General features: G+C 32.4%; 2 long non-coding RNA genes across 2 annotated transcripts; one reads left to right on the forward strand and one right to left on the reverse strand.

The window, feature by feature from the left end:
• Window positions 1-6,301: 6,301 nt before the first annotated feature.
• On the forward strand, window positions 6,302-8,936 carry LOC132629487 (uncharacterized). Its single transcript, XR_009578445.1, has 3 exons — window positions 6,302-6,514; window positions 7,278-7,328; window positions 8,691-8,936. It is a non-coding gene; the product is annotated as an uncharacterized LOC132629487 (long non-coding RNA).
• A 6,685-nt stretch (window positions 8,937-15,621) lies between these two features.
• LOC132630135 (uncharacterized) lies at window positions 15,622-17,822 on the reverse strand. The gene is made up of 2 exons (XR_009578571.1): window positions 17,445-17,822; window positions 15,622-15,867 (listed from the first exon to the last, which is right to left on the reverse strand). It is a non-coding gene; the product is annotated as an uncharacterized LOC132630135 (long non-coding RNA).
• Between the last annotated feature and the right edge of the window lie 307 nt (window positions 17,823-18,129).

Genomic DNA, 18,129 nt, shown 5'->3' on the forward strand with positions numbered 1-18,129 from the left:
TATGAATGAAAGAAAATGCGGCTTTATTCAATGTTTTATAAGTATTTGAAATAACTCCGAAGATGGGGTATTAATTTTAACAAACTAAAAAATATGTTGAACAGCTATATGAAATAGATAAACGGCTAATGCAAAATAACTTTATGAACAAACCTTCCTTAATTAATTTAGGCGCTTTGCGAAAAATGAAGACTTCGAAAACGTTGAGCATTAATTTTTCTTTCAAAATATGCATTAAAAGGCTTCTATGGTTGTATAGAATAATGTCCATTTAAAAATATAGTAAGAACACTTCGTGAGAAAAAGAAAATACATTTTATTATCTCAAGCTACCATCCGTTTTTTTTCATTTTTTATAGGTATACTAAATCATTTTGTGAACTGAACTAAAAATAGAAAGATTTCCATTATCGCGTGAACTAACGTCCCAAGTTAACACCTACTAAATTAATTAATCTAAAGTAGCTAAATAATAGTCTACCAACATAATTAAATAAACACATAAGATTTGCTAAAACGCAACAGCCTTTCTCGATCATTTATAGCCGAATTCTGTGGACCGGGAACACGGAATGGAGCAATGAGATCGTTTGATCTCGCGGCGGAATCGAGTCTCGTTTGAGACTCCTCGCAACCCCAGATGTCATGCAGAAGAAAAGAGAAAAGAAAAGAATTAGAACAATGATATAATTTATAGTATGCAAGAAAGAGAAAACTTAAAGAAGTAAGGAAGCAAACCCGAACCAGTAGACCTAAAAATAAATGGCAATTTCAATTTTCAGGACAGGACAAACTACATGTTCTACGATTATAACATGTCGTATGTTATGAGCCTATAAACTGCGCAGCAATGGCAAGGAGCCGGAAAAATAATTACAAAATATGTATGTTAAGGCATAGAATCTGCGTGGCAATGGCAGTGAGCTTCATCTAAAACTAACTACAAAATAGGCTAAGGTACAGACTGCACAGCAGTAGCAATAACAGGGATTTGCAAATTATGAATGGTTCGTGAATTATTTAATACCACACATGAACATACAACAACAACGAGCAGGGCAGGATTCTAAATCCCTTTGACAGATAGTTACCCAAAAACAAAGATGAGATAAAAATGTATTCGCATGTGATGGAACCAGCAGGTTGTATGTTTCAAGAAACTTTAATCATATATGACTGGATGTTCATACGGGGGCTACAAATGCCTGACTTAAACGTGGCAAGTATTTGACACACAAAGACTCAGAATAGGCAGTATAGGAAAACATAGGCAAGTTTGCAGAGGCAGCACCAGCAAGACTATCTGTAGATGAAGCAAAATGAATGCCTACTGATCCCAAGATGGTGATACTAGCATGATCAGAATTGAAACGAACAGTTTTATACAATGCAGGGTAACAACATGGAAACTCCGAATGGAGGCTCAATCCCGACAGTTGTCTGACTTCACATAACTTAGTGTTATCACTTCAAACTTTCAAGGTTAATTCCCAGAGAACTTATAAATAACATCAGATAAATATTAGTGACTAGAGCCGGATTAGTCATGGTTTAAGGCTAAATCATTTTTTAAAATCTATCTAGACTGCAAAACATGTAATGGATTGGAAAGACACAAGTTGAGTTGGAGTTAAGATCACAAGTTACTGATTTGTCACTGTTCCCATTTAAGATCATAACAGGGATAACTGTAAATGTATTTCAAATCTCCTTTTGCTCTTTAACTGTTGGGATTATGGAAGGTCTCATGATCTTGTGATTTAGTATGGAGGAACCCCAGTTGTCCAAGGCAATTGTTACTAGGTTGAATGGGTACTCAAAGCCTTTCTTAAGACCTTAACTCTAGAACATCACTCTTTATCTCTTCACAAAGAAAAATGACAAACTCCCTGACCCCTTTTCACAGTTAGGATGCATAGCACTGATTCATTTTAACATCTACCATGTCATGCTAGTTAACTTCTCATGAGACATTGACAGTACACACTTGAGTTTTGACTTCTTCAAAACTGAATCTCCATTTAACCAACCAGGCAAAATTGCAACAAAACATATCATAAGAACAAACTCCATCGACTCTTACCACAAAAAACAGTCCATGGACCCAACAGCTGAAGCTAAGTCAAGTTCATCATCATTTGTTGAATAAAACAAACAATCATGCAATATGTGTAGGGTATTTGTCATTTTTTTTTTAAACTATCATAGCCAATGCAAAATGTGCTAATAGATATTGTTAGCCACAGTCTTTACAGGTTTCACTTAACTATGAGCAAGTCCAAGATAGTCCCCTTTCATTTAGCCTAATCTCATATTGCGACTTGGTTAATCTAAGCAGGATGTCCTATAGGGATTTAAATACAATACATAGATAGTAATCGTTTAGAATAGATCATTTCACCTAATCGATCATATGATAAAGCTGCTGGTTGATTAGAAGACCATGACCAAAAGATCACATAAATCAGAGGGTCATTACAATTAGCACACATTTTACTACTGTTTTAGGTCACAAAATGCATAATCAACTATGTTAACACATCACAAAAGTCGTCATGGTACTCCTACCAATATTAAGCTGAGCAAACGTATGCTAACACATATTCATTATAATCAGACAAATCTAAAGCATACCTAAGACGCATACTCGCAATTACATAAGGCTAAGCAAACATAATCATATGATAATATTTGTTAACTATGATTAGACTAATCTAACTAATACCAAACTAAACACATGATAACACATACTCGCTAACTAATGCTAAACCAAAGAAAACACAAATACATGCCAACACAGAAAACTGCTCATACGAACAGAGAATTAGAGAAAATTACTAAAAGGAATTACGGACCTTCTTCGGGTGCAGCGAAATGGGTACGGGGTCTTCGATTCACCTCGAACACTCGTTAAATCCCAATTCGCGATGCTCGAATTAAAAGCAAACAAACGAAGCAAACGAACATAAATCGGACCTAGTATTTCGGCTCGATGAAAACAAGATTATGATTTTGCCAAAAAAAACTGATCTTTTTTTTATGGAGATTTGAGGGGTTTCAAGAACTCGTCCTTAAGGGCTTTCTCCTTGAAAAAAAAAAGACCTCCCCTTCCCCAAAAAAAGACCCCCCCCCCCTCTGACCATTCAAACCGCCATCTCTTATAGGGTTTTGCTTTGTGTGGTGTTTTAAAAAAAACGCGTGGGGGACAGGGCGAATGGGAGGGACAGAGGTATGGGTGAAATGGTGGTGGAGAGAACGTGGTGTCAGAGGAGAACGTGGTGGGGGACAAGGTCGAGTGGAGTGTGTCAGACGAGTGGGGAGCAGAGGTGTAGTGGAGGGTGCGGGTAACGTGGGAAGGAGAAGAGAGGCGGAGAAAGAACGAAGGAGAAGAGGCGAAAAATGAAGGGAACCTAAAAGGTTTCCCTTATTTCTGAACGGAAATGGGCTGGACCGGTCCATTTATGGACTGGGTAAAATTAAAAGAGTGGGCTAGGGAATTAAAAACATGGACTGGTCTAAAAATTGAGATAAAAAATATGGGCCGGCCCAAAAATATTTAGGAGTCAATTGGACTTTGATTTGGAGTCCGATAAATACGGACCGAATGCACGAAATAGTTTGACTTCTAAATTTAAATAAAAGACATGTTTAAACAACGTGTGTTAAAATATTGCTCAATATGAAATATGCAATCCTTAATGCTCAGATAAAAAAATGGCGTTGTAATAGCCGTGCAATAATATTTCGAAAATCCACAGTAAATAAACAATATTATTTAATTATGCAAAGATAAATGCGATGCGTGTGCGTAAGCTGGTAAAATGCCGAAATGATAAAAATTGTGAATAGTAATAATAATAATAATAATAATAATAATAATAATGATGGCTAGTGACTGTAATAGAAAAATGAACGCCGGTATTGATAAGAGGCTAGTAATTATAGTAAAATACAATATATATATTTTTTTTAATTTTTCCAAAAATATTAGAAGCGTAAATAGGTATTTCGGAGGAGAGGCGGGACAAAATTGGGTGTCAACAGTAACTATTCGTCTTGATCTAATAATCCTTTTAGCATTTTTTTTGGGAAAATTAGAGTCAAATATCATTCGACTATCTAGTTTAGAAAATATGAACACAGTGAATAAGTAGTGTATAGTTTATATCAAATATACATATACTATACATACCTATGCATATGATATACACATCTATACATATAATATACATATCTATACAAATATATACACTGCATATACAACTGAAGTGTATAGGTATTCAGCCATATCTTGTATTATTTTTGGTCTATCTGTTTGTGTTTGCGACGTTTTGGTTTTTTTTTTTTGGCTCGAAATCTTCAAAAATATCGCTGGGTGAGTATCGGGTCTTCCAAAAAGCTATGCATTTTTTGAGGATACGTAAATGTTGCGATAACATTTTTGAAGGGTCTAGCAACATACTTGGGTTTATCTTTTATTAAAGTAAATCTTATCATTCTGATTCTAATCCTGTTTTGCTCTTCATAACTAGAGAGGATAATGAACGACATTTCAAAAACGAGAAAACAATCAAAATGGTCCTTAATGTATGGGGTTGGACTATTTCAGTCCTTCATATAATCACGTAACTGACATGGTCCTTAATACATGGAAAAAATGATCATCTTCACTTGAATCATAATTACAAGAATCTAGATTTGAGTATCGTTTTAGTCCTCATATATACCACGTAACTGAAATAGTCCTTAATGTAATAAATAGTGATCATTATAGTCCTTCATATATACCACGTAACCGGAGCAGTCCTTAATGCATGAAAAAGTGATCAATATATACCATGTAACCGAAATATTCCATAATATATGAAAAATGTGATCATTCTAGTCCTAAACCTTATAAGTAACGGTGCAAGTCAAAAAATCTGTCAAGTTTAACCAGCCACTCATGTGAGAGAAGCAAAAACTATCATTTTCCTCCCATCATCACCGCGTGCACCTGCAACAATGAAGTACACATTTTTCTTGCTTTCCTTATAACATAGTTTTCGTTCTTGCAACAAGAGACAAAGTTCGATTATTGGTACAAGAGTTTCCATTAAAGGTAGCAAAAGTTGACCTTTCTTCTTATCATATAAGATTTGGTTATGGCCGTATGTTTTTACATGTAAAGAAGTTAGTCAATAGTCCTTAATATATGAAAAGAGTAATCTATTATCTTAATTCTTTACACACTGAAACACAATCTACCTGAAATACTAATTATGCAAGAATTTTCCGTCCTTTACCAACTTATAATCCTTCATTACCCTTTTATAGTGGTAGCTATAATTTTCTTGGCTATGGAGAAAATGTCTTACGATCTATAAGCTTTAATCAAGTGAATAAAGTTTATACGAAATACAATTTTTTAGGTAAATCTCATAGTTGTTTCTTTGAATAAATGAGTTTGGATTCATGGCTTTAGTTAAGAAACGAGCTTAAGGAGTAAAGTTCATTAGTCTATTGGGGATAGGTAAAATTTTGATGAAAAAGTATACAAAGTACTTAAAATTATTTGTAAAAATTGATTCTCAGTGAAGCTAGTCCATTAATTAGATAGATCACCTGTGCGTACGTTATCTATAATAAGAAAAAAACTGGCTCTAGGTAGCGAAAGGGAGTAGCAAAGGGAAAATTCGTTAGGAGAGAAGATCAGGATATATTATATACATACAATTGTAAAAATTGTGTATAACTTGTTGGTTTGTGTTATATCCCGTAATTTTAAACGTCGGATTATTTGTAAGCTGAGGTGGGGCCCACACGTTAAGATTTTTTTTGGAACATGTGACAAGTCATATGAATCACATATGTGAAGTTAAACACAACTCAAGAAGGACCCTTGGGCCAAATCAAAGTGCAAGTCCTCCAAACGAATATTTTTAAGAAAACGTTTTCGGGTGATTTGACTTCTAGGGGCAAAAACTGTATTATAAGTTTGGAATTTGGACAAATACCAAGAAATAGAAGTTGTAGATAATTGAATTAGCTTTCCAACCATAGGTCGTGGGTTCCCAGGTGACATCGGTACAAGGAGATATGGACGTTTTAAGGTCGAAAGGTCAGTGGGCTAGGCCCAACTCGGGACCAACCGGGTTGGCCCAAAAAAATGAAGAGAAAAATCAGGCCCAATAGGGGACATCCGGCCATGGTCCATAAAAAGGACCCAAGCCCAAGTGAATTATCCATGTGATAATTAAAAAAAAAGGGACCATTTAATTGTCTTGAAACATATAGAAGTTTCAAGATAAATTGAGAAAGAGAGAACAAAAGAAACAAGAGCAAAAGAACTAAAGGCCATACGGCCATGGAGAAAAAAAATTGACCCTTTGAAATCTTATCCCAAAAATTATTTTCTTGTGGTATTTCTACTAATTCAAGGGTCCTTTACAACTTGGTGTAATTATTTTGGAAGAAAGAGCACTTGTTTCTTCAAGTTGACAACTTGGTCAAGTGAAGAAGATTGTATAAAAAGGTAAGAATTAATCCCTTTTTATTATGTTATGAAGGTTGGTTTATGTTGTAGTATGTAGAAATGAGTAGAAATTATGGAAATATGGAAGTTTACAAAGTGGGTTTGCATGTGTGCATGTGTATGTAATGTTGTATAAATAAGATGAGTTGAATTTTATGTTGTATTCTAGTTGTGGTTATGGTGAAATTTATATTGAAAATGAAAGTTGAATGAATTTGGTGGAAGTTGGAAATATGGAATGTAGAAGATTATGTCACTTTAGAATGATTTTGTGATATTATGGAAATGAAGTTGTTAAGATGTGAATTATGATTATGGTTGATGAAATTGGAAGGTGGAAATATGTTATGAATATGTATGTTGAAGATTAGAAGTTTTGGATGGATTATGGTTTGGTGGAAAATTTATATATTTTGTATATTTTGTGAATATTTTGTAAAATGATATGAAATGTTCCGAAGTGTATTGGAGTGATCTTGATTAGTAAATGAATATGAGAATGTTGGTATTGAATTAAAAATGTGAAGTTGGAATGAAAGCTATTACACTATGTTGGAAAGGAGACTAGTTATGCTATATTGTGTTTTGTGGTGATTATTGGTATTGTTGTTGGTATGGTTGTTGATATTTGAGCCGAGTTAAATCTCGGGGATGTTGTATGTATAGGGGAGATGCTGCCCAAATTTTTGTAAGACAAGTATTGGTTAAGATTGAAATCTTAAAGCCTTACAATTAACATTTGGTAATTGTGACCAAATTGTAGATTTTGGCGAACTTGAAACTTGATTTTGGAGACGTGTATGAAGCGGAAAAGGTATGTAAGGATCTACTCTTCCTTCTTTGGCATGTCTTAGACATACTAGGTTGGATACGAGCCTCGGGGACAACTCTATTCTCCGGAATCCGCGCCTAAAGTTTTCCCTTTTTCATTCAATAGAATTGAATTAGACCTTTCATGAATAGTGGGAAGAATTGCCTAGCTATCTAGAACTTGTACAAATGAGACCCGACTACCTTAAAACTCTCACAAGTGACGTCATAAAATGTAACGTATGTAAATTGTGTACGCCGCCACATTTGACCCGAGGTGGGCCCATTGTTCCCGGATTTTCCTTATTGTTCCGTTTGACTTACTTTGAAGTTGAATCCAAAGGAAATCTTTGATCCTTATTCCGTTACCAAATGACAAGTACTATAACTATTCTAACGAGAATACTTCTATGACGATAATGATAACGACGATGTTAGAAAAGAGAATATGCCTATGATAAGTATGACCAGAATGATTCCGTGACTAAGATTTCTAAGCTAAGGATTCAATGTGAATATGAAGGTGATAAACTAGTTCTTGACCCTTATTTCTATTTCCTAGCTATGACACTATTTTCTAAGGATTTCAAAGCCTATGAATTGACGTCTATGATGTCCATGATTTCATTCTATGTTTACTTCTAATGCTATTCTCCGTTGGTAGCCTCGCCTTAAAATACTTGTTCCTTCAAGGTGAGACAAAGCGATCACGATTGTTCCATAATGTAATCGGAGGTCACCGACCTTACGTCACTCCGATGGCTACATGATTTTTCTTTGGGCTCTCTTGCATGCTTATATGACATATGTATATAAGATATGTATATGAACATGTGATGGGGGGAAGGGATACATGGGGGAATGGGAAGGGAAACATGTTTCATTGCCACCTGGTCAGCTGGCGTTATCATCCCGGACGCGGGATATATGGGCGAGCCGACGTATTTCGGCGCTATGTGGGCGAGCCGACATTGTTCGGTGCTATGCTATGATATGATATGATATGACATGATATGATGTGACATGATATGATATGACATGATATGATGTGACACGATATGATATGACATGATATTATACGATACGATACGCTATGATGAGACATGACATGATATAAGTTCTATTTTCTATGACTATGAAAAAGAAATGTTTTTAAAAAGGGAAAGACAAGCATGCATGGTATCCGGCCTGAAAGGGTATTCCGATGTACAGGTTACTTTCTTGTCTCATTATATGTCCTATGACCCCATGATATTGTTAATCATACTCTATGTTTCTGTTTGTATTATCTTCCATGACTTACATACTCGGTACACTATTCGTACTGACGTCCTTTCTTGTGGACGCTGCGTTTCATGCCGCGCAGGTCAGCAGGTAGACAGGCTTGACTCCTAGGAGTTCTATCAGCAGTATTGGCTGCACTCCAGTTGTCCCGGAGCCTCAGTTCCTTGGTACTATTTTGTGTATATATTCGGCCACGGCAATACTCGGCCCTTCCTATGTATATGTGTACTATGTTTAGAGGCTCGTAGACAGATATGTACAGTTAGATGTGTTGTATTTTGGAATGTTCACGTCGTCGTATAACGTGATAGCAAAGTTTACTAGTCTATGTTTACGATGATGCTACTAATGTTAACGTTCAGTAACGAAAAAAAAAATATATGGCACAGTTCCTACGGCCCGCTGAGAAGTAAAGGTAAAACGATAGATAAGGGGTGCTCGGTACAAGTATCGGGTACTCGTCACGGCCCCTAGTTGGGTCGTGACAGTTTGGTTCCATTTTTTCTTCGGTTTGTTTTTAATAAAAGAAAATCAAACCAAATATAATTAGTTTTTTAAATATGTAATATCAATGCAAATAATATCGATTTTTTTAATCGGTTTGGTTCGATTTCGATTTAAATCGACTTTTAACTAAACCGAGCATCCCTACGCATGAGAGAGGAAATAATTTTATATGCCCATTTCAAATTAAAATTGAAGAAAATGATACTATAAACATGTGAGATTTGACTTTTGTAGTTTTTAAATATTATTTTAATTAATTAATGTTCTTATAAAATTAATAAAAAACAATATAGTAGTTCTGTACAGCTAATAAAAGAAATCTTTACAAGAATATTTGTTCTATTCAAATTGTAAATAAGAACATATCATTTTTCCTACAAAGATATGTTTTTTAACTATACTAATTTTGCTGATTTCCTATTCTTCATAAATTTGAAGTAGATTACAAAATCAAATCTCTTTTTGTGAGAACACGTGCTATTTAGTTGCAATTTTGAGTTTTTCCCTTTTCATTTTCTTTTCACTTCTCAAGAAAAATATAATGATATATTAATTGAAATAAAGACCCACAAAATTAAAGTATTACGCCCTATGATCTCAAGTTTCTGCCGTTCTTGGTCCCAAGTCGTACATTAAAAAATAACATTAATTTTATTTGCATTTGGTGTTCGATACCCTCATAGGAGCCCTGACTAATCTCATTTCGCACCGCGTACAGCCCATTTAAAGGGGTAACACTTCTTAATGGGATTTTTTTCATACTTAAGGCTTGAACTTGAGACTTCTGATTAAGCGAGAATAATTCTATCCATTCCATCACAATTCTTGTTGGTCAGTAACATTTTTTCTCTTAAACATGGACTTGATTGTAAGGCTTCTTTATTACTTAAGGAAAATTGAAAATAGAGGGTAATTATCCATCAAAATACAATTAATAATAAAGGCTAAATCACTGTTGCATGTTTTTTTCATTAATGAAAAAAGAAGAAAAAATACGGAAATATGTAATGTGATGAATGAGATCCTTCTGCCTCTACTCAGATGTCTTAAATACGAGCATGAGAATGATTAGACTTTCTTCCATTCAAATCATTGACATAACAACATAAAGGATCGTTAACATAAAGACATGAATACCATTCGATATAATAACGACATAAAGCGATCACTACATTATAACGACATAAAATGGTCATTGCCATAAACACAAATAATCGTTGACATAAGAACACCATAAAATGATTGTTGACACTATAACGACATAAAATGGTTGTTGACACTATAATGACAAAAAAATGATTGTTGACATAATTACTGTGTGTTCTTAATCATTTAATGAACAAATCTAACAATTAAAAGTCATTTGTAATTAAAGGAAATAATTACCACCAGATTTTCTTCCGATCCGAATTCTCAAATTGTTGACATAACGACGTAATTGACTATCTATTTTTAATTGATTACGCCCGTACTAACTACATCTCCAAAGTTTGAATTTTCATCAATTTTCCCAAATAATAAAAAAAAAAACTTACACCGTTATAATTGTTCGTAATAGTGATCATTGTTTGAAATAAAGAAAAAACCTATGTACCTGATATTTACATCAAATTAATATATAAAAAATCTGTAGCAATAGTTAGCATGATTTACCATTACCCTTTTAAAAATTGCTCTGCTTTGGCAATTTTCTAGTTAGCTGATGTTTTGAACTTGAACTCGTCGATAGTTCCTAGGTAATGGAAAAAAACAAAAAAGAATCAGCAAATGAGGAAAAAACATGTGTTTCTGAGTAGATTTTGGAAGCTTTCCCACCCCTGAAACCAACTAATTTTGTCTTTTTAAGTAAAACTCACTTAACACAACGTACATGTGACTAATTGCACAAAGCATATGAGTTTAAATTAGTAGTTATCTACTAATATAAAAACTCCTTCTCTTTTCCTCATATGAATGATCAAAAACACTTTTTGGTAAGTCTTTCAGTTCAGTTCTAACAATTCATTCATTCAAGTTTTATACAAACTTGCAAGCTGCATTTCTTCAATTTAATTTCTCACTTCAAGAATGTTTATAATAAATATTTGTGCAAGGCTCATACGTGCTCCCATGGTTCTACTTTTGTGACGTCCAAATCTTTTTTCGGGTTTACTTGGTAATTTCGACACCTATTTTGGTGAAAAATATAAATATTTAGTGAAATAATTCAGATGAGTGCAAGGTGACCTTAATGGTCATTGATGATGGTGGTATTGATCATATAGCATCAACAATAGGATTTGATTAGTAATGATTAAATTGAATTGGGTCCCAATTGAATCTTGGTGGTGGTCTCAGAGATTTTTTTTATAAAAGTGAAAAGTGTTTTTTCCATCTGTTCGTGGATACTTATGTGAAAGATGAAAAATATCCAATGAACCAATTCAAACCGTGTCAGCTGGCCTTGGTGTTCTTAGAAGTAAAAAGTAGTGCGATTCCTTTTTATCTATACCTAAATCTCGAAAGTTCATTGATATATGTGCTAGTGAAAGATGACAAGTACCTAACTAAAGTTGGACAGAGTGACCTTAGAAATCGCAGTTCCTTTATGTACATTTCTAATTTTCTAATTGCTTTTTCTATTTTGTAAGTACTAGGTCTACAATTAACAAGTGTTTGTTATAGGTCTCATATAATGGGACTAGTTAAGTGATCAAGGATTCACGGTTTAGAAAATTAGGAATTGACTTGCTCTTGAACTAATCTTGTAGTTAAAAAGAAAAAGAAAAAGAAAAAGTAAACATACATAAAAAAAAATCTATTTTGTTCGAACCTCCAAGGATGTTATCGTATCCATATTGAGTTCTTTATTAATATTTAATTTTTGAAGAATGCGACTCATAGCCAACCATATTTCTATAGTATTCGACCAACCTAACTTTTAAATTACATTGGTGGCGTATTGATTAATGGGTGGGGGAACAAAGATAATTTTATAGAACATGGAAGTAATGATTTTTAAGATGGAGTAACCGTTGAGTTCTTAGTCATTTAACTAACAAATATAACACTTAAAAGTTAGTAGGAATTAAAGAAAACAACAATAATTAGATTTTCTTCAATTTCAGATCCTCAAATCATTGACTGAATGACATAAAGTATCATTAACATAACGACACAAATACCATTCAACATAATGATGACATAAAGTAATCACTGACATGATAACCACATAAAATTATCGTTACACAAATAGTCGTTGACATAATAACGACATAAAGTGATCGTTGACACTATAACGACACAAAATGATCGTTGACACTATAACGACAAAAATGACCCCTGACATAATTAATGTGAGTTCCTAATCACTTAACGAAAAAATCTAACCATTAAAAGTCGTAAGTAATTAAAGGAAACATTAACAACCATATGTTCTTCCGCTCCGAATTCTCTAATTGTTGACATAACGACATAAAATAATCGTTGACTATGTATTTTTAATTAATTACGCTCACACTAACTACATCTCCAAAGTTTGAATTTTAATCAATTTTTCCAACAAAAAAAAACTTACACAGTTATAATTGTCTGTAATATTGATCATCATTTTAAATAAAGAAAAAATATATATGTACATGATATTTACATCAAATTAATATATAAACAAAATGTAGCATTAATCAGCATGCTTTACCATTACCCTTTTACAAAAATTCTCTACTTTGGCGATTTTTTATCAGCCAATGTTTTGAACTTGAGCTCGTCGATAGTTCCTAAGAAATGATAAAAACAAAAAAGAATCAAAGAATGAGGAAAAATCACATGTTACTAAGTAGCTTTGGAAGCTTCCTCACCCCTTGAAACCAACTAAATTTGTCTCTCTTAAGTAAAACTCACTCACTTAATGCAACATACTTGTGACCAATTGCACAAAAAATGTGAGTATAAAATTTGTAGTTATCGAGTGTAAGTGAGTATAAAATAATCTGCTTCTCCTTAACATTTTCATGTTTCTACTTTCTATGAGTATAATTATCATTCATATGCAGATTTTGAATCTCTAAGTAATAAGCTCGTTGTTGCAAGTTTCAATTGAAGAAAAAAGTACATTCTAGTAAGTAATCTTGCTTATGCACCATCTATTTTAGTATATGATTAATTATCTGAATTCTGAACCTTTGTCCAAAAACATTCTTCTTCCTGTCTTGGATTGTTTTTGAGACCGCTGCTTATCAGTTTCAATATTTATACACGTAACTACTTACTTATTTATAAAATCAGTTTCAACACCTAATACTGTTTTTCGATACGTGTTGATTATCAACTCCTTTTAATCAATGCCAAAGTTTTGAAAGGGGGAAAAAGGGATTTCATTTTTATTTGATTGACTTGATTGGAATTTTTGTTTTTTCAGAAGATGTCTTCATCAAAAGAAGTAACATACAATTTGGATAGCCAAAAAGACAGCTAATTAGTGACACCCATCAACAATGAAGAATTTCAAGAAGAAGACTTTTGGGGTTGTAATAATGACAATAGTAATACTAATATTGTTAATGAAAACAATCAACTCAGTTTCAAGTTCATCATCACAAGTACTAAAGATACAAGAAGGCTAATTCCTTCAGCAGCCAAGATTATCCCAAAATCAAAAAACAAGAATCCAGTACAAGATTTAAAGATTGTTCATCACTCTGCCCCAGTAAAAATACCTGATTGGTCAAAGATATATGGGACAAATTTTAAGAAAGAAATTGGTAATTTTGGAAGTGATGATGAAGAAGAAATTGAAGAGAATGTGATGCCTCCACATGAATGGCTTGCTAAAAGTCTTAGGAGAAGACAAATTTTTGCTTTTTCAATGTGTGAAGGTGTTGGAAGAACTTTAAAAGGGAGAGATCTATGCAGGATGAGAAATACTGTTTTAACTTTAACTGGATTGCTTGAATAACATTCCAGTTATCATTAATGCATGATTATAGGAGGGTGTTTGAAAAAATGTTGAATTGGTCTAGTATGAACCATGGTGGTGCTTGCATTTGGAGAAGACGAAGTAGATGGAGATTGCACAGATCTAGAGTGTTCTCTTGAATTTTATTTTTTTGTCGTTTGGAATTTCTTGTATCTATGCTGTAATGAACTTGTTTAGAAAGTAATAAATAAAAGCCACTAAGCCATTTAGTAGTTGCTTAATTAAAAAAAAAAAAAAAAAAAAGGAATCATGGTGGTGGTCCTGGAATTTTATTATTATTTTAAGCAAAAAGTTATGTGTACGTGAATTTTAAAAGTTCGTTGATACCTATATTAATGAAGGATGGTAAGTATCAAGTGAAATAATTGAGGTTGTGCAAGTTGGTGTTTGGGTTCCAATTGAATCATGGTAGTTGTCTCAGATATCTTCATTTTTTCTTTAGATAAGAAGCTATGCGATTTCTTTTTATTTGTACGTGAATCTTGAAAGTTCGTCGACACCCATATTGTTGAAAAATATAAATATTTAGTGAAATAATTCGGATGAGTGCAAGGTGACCTTGAGGTCATAAATGATGGTGGTATTGATCATACTAGTTTCTCGATACGTGCGTTGCACGTGTATACCATGTCATGTAAACGATGTAATTCACAGTTATTTACAATAATATTTATAATATTAAATCAAAGCTTTAAGTGAATTATTATACCGAAAAGAATAACGTACAAGGTTCTGGGAACGATCATTGTTGATCATCATATGGTGACTTAATTGTTTGTCAAGGTCAAGATGATTGCATATCGTCTGAACCTACAAGAATAACACTCAAAGTTTAACCAGGTATACGTAATTTTTTACCTCTTCAACTAATATTCTAGGCTTAAAAACACCTTTATGTCTTTAATTTTTGTATGGTCACTCAACCTCTTTGAATTACTAATATTCTTTCACCTAGTGAGATGATTTTTTTTTTTTAGCTTTTTAAATAAGGACACAATATTTTCATTTTACTTCAGTTCCCATTTTGATTTTACCTGAGATGGTTAGACTGATTAAGCATAATAATAATAATAATAATAATAATAATAATAATAATAATAATAATAATAATAGTTACTACTTTCTATATTATGATTAACATTCTTGTTTGAAATAGACAATAAGTTAAAATAATTTCAAAAAAGATTAACAACTTGTGTTAGCCGTAGTTATTATTATTTTAGTTAGTATATTGCAATAATTCTAATTAGTAAAAAGCAGAAGCATAACCAATTGTATAATCCGGTTATCCAAATAATCTGTTAGAAGAGTATAAGATAAATTTATACTGATTACAATATTAATTTGTGTGGAAAGGAATAATATTTTCATATTAAAGTTCGTCTAATCAAACAACCAAATTTGAAAGCTAGCTCACTCCAATCAAACACAAATCTTTGCAAATATCGTTTAACTTAAATTAACCAGTAACTTCAGTATACAGTAAAGCCTCACCAATCACCATATACAGAATGTAGATTTTTTTATTTTTTTTGGTAAATATACCGACATGCATTGCCTATTGATCCTTTTTATTAATAATAAAAAATGGAAAGAATCCAACAGAATCCAACAGAAAAGTAAATACATAATGTTCAAAATTTGAGCTAGCTAAAATTAGAAAAATCTTCCAAATGTATCAACTTCTGTGCTTGCTTGCTTCCAGATCTGCACCTTTGCTGTACTGATTTTTGTCCTTGTTGTTGGTCCAGGATAGCATATAATAGAAAATAACATCAACAATTATCCAAGTCATCTCCTGAGTGAATGTTGAATAAAGGAACAAATTTGTTTAAAAATATAGTGTAAAGCATTTCATGTCAAACTTGTACATTGTGGGGGTATTCTTCTCAAAAAATGAATGATATGTATTAGTAAAGATTTAAAAAATTAAAAGAGTAGAAACATAATGGTAGTTATAGGCAGATATTAACGTGGAGTATAATTAGTGCAACAAAGATGAAACAAAGACCACACTTTAGTTAGTTGGTTCAGGCATCCAATCCGTCCAATTAACTATGTAATAAGAGCAATCAGTAAAGAATTCAAATTAAAGTGACTGATATTGGGATGTAAGTTAAGTACTAAAAACTGATAAATACAATTTCTTCCTTCACCTTAGTTGTACAATACTAAACAAGTAGGTAAATTTCATCGCTCGTTATCCAGCTTGGAAGTTATTACACAAAAATCACGTTTCTATATTTGTCACATAAAAGTCAACCACCTTTAAAATTTATAATGCAAACTTACTTTGCTACTTTTATCACATAAAAGTCATACAACTTTAATGTTTATCACACAAAAATTACTTTTTCTTTAATTTTTATCACATAAAAGTCATCCAACTTTAAAATTTATCACACAAAATTCTTTTATTTTTTTATAAAAATTATCTAACTTTGGCATCTAAGTTAACTAAAAAGTAAATTTCACCTAAATTTATATTTTGAAACGGAATTATGACATGTCACTCCAGTAAGAAAAGTAAACATAAATTTTAATGTCTCTATTAAAATTATTACAAAAAGAATCAAAATATGGAAAGTAAATGTAATATTATACTACAACAAAGATTAGTGTTATGAAGTAAAACATTGAGGGAGGTTTCTAAAATTATCTCAAATGTAATTAACTTATTTGGAGTGTGATATCATATTTTCGATATAAATTATAAAAATTCAAAGAAATTTACTTTACAATTAACTTGGCCAAATTAAAGTTGAATGACTTTTACTCCAAAGTTGAATGACTTTACAGTTTACTATATAGTTGATGAAAAATAAAAATAAAATAACTTTTGTGTGGTAAATTGTAAAGTTTGATGACGTTTATGTGATATTTGTGTGATAAACTTTAAAGTTGGATGACTTTATGTAGAAAAAATGAAAAGTAATTTTTCGTTATAAACTCCAAATTAAAGTTGGATGACCACGATATAATTTACCCGTAAACAAGCTCCTACTTTAAATTTACCTAAACTGAGTTCTATGCATGTTCAGGTACTTCGGTCTTCACATCTCTTCACCTATATTCTTCTCAATTCATGTTTAAATTGATTTAATGTTACACACACTATGATTTTTTAGATTTGGTTCTGAAAAGTATCATATGTAGATAATCAGAAAAGGGAATAAAGATAGTTAAATAATAAATTAAACGACAAACACGAGAAAAAGAAAAGATAGAACCCGCAACCTAAATCGCAACAATTCTCGTGCAATTAATTCTACAGCTTAACTTTCTTCCCTCTGCAAGTCATTAACAATCAATTTGTATACCAACTAAAAGGGAAAAAAGGAAGGACAAAAATAATAAATCAATAGACATACATACCGACCAAAATATTTATGTTGTCATACCAATTTCCCACAAACATGATAGAAGAGTTTTCAAGAGTTCAACGATTTTTTTTTGTTTTTGTTTTGGTATTCGTCAATGGCTCTGGTTGAGAATATCTTGTGAATACTTTATGGGGGACTCTCAATGGAGAGAATCATATTTGGCTAAAGTGGTTAAGAAAATAGCATTGTATTTGAATGGTTGTGTCTGTTGAGGAAGAAGTAGGAAGGCTGGCTTTGGGATATTAGTAGGCGTTAGTTTTTTAAAATAAACAAATTAGTATTTAGGTTTAAAAGAAGGGTATTTAGGTAATTTAACTTTTTAGTTTTGGAGTTCATGCTTTTAATATAGTATATATATATATATATATATATATATACCATCAATAATCGGATTTGATTAGTAATGAAAAAGTTGAATTGAGTCCCAATTGAATCATGGTGGTGGTCTCAGAGATTTTTTTTTAAAAAAAAATAAAAAGTATTTTTTTTATCTGTTCGTGGATACTTATGTGAAAGATGACAAACATCCAATGAACTAATTCACACCGTGTCAGCTGGCCTTGGTGATCTTAGAAGTAAAAAGTAGTGCGATTCCTTTTCATCTATACCTGAATCTCGAAAGTTCATTGATATCTGTGTTAGTGAAAGATGACAAGTACCTAACTAAAGTTGGACAT

The sequence above is a fragment of the Lycium barbarum genome, chromosome 1, assembly GCF_019175385.1.
Source record: "Lycium barbarum isolate Lr01 chromosome 1, ASM1917538v2, whole genome shotgun sequence".
NCBI lineage: Eukaryota > Viridiplantae > Streptophyta > Magnoliopsida > Solanales > Solanaceae > Lycium > Lycium barbarum.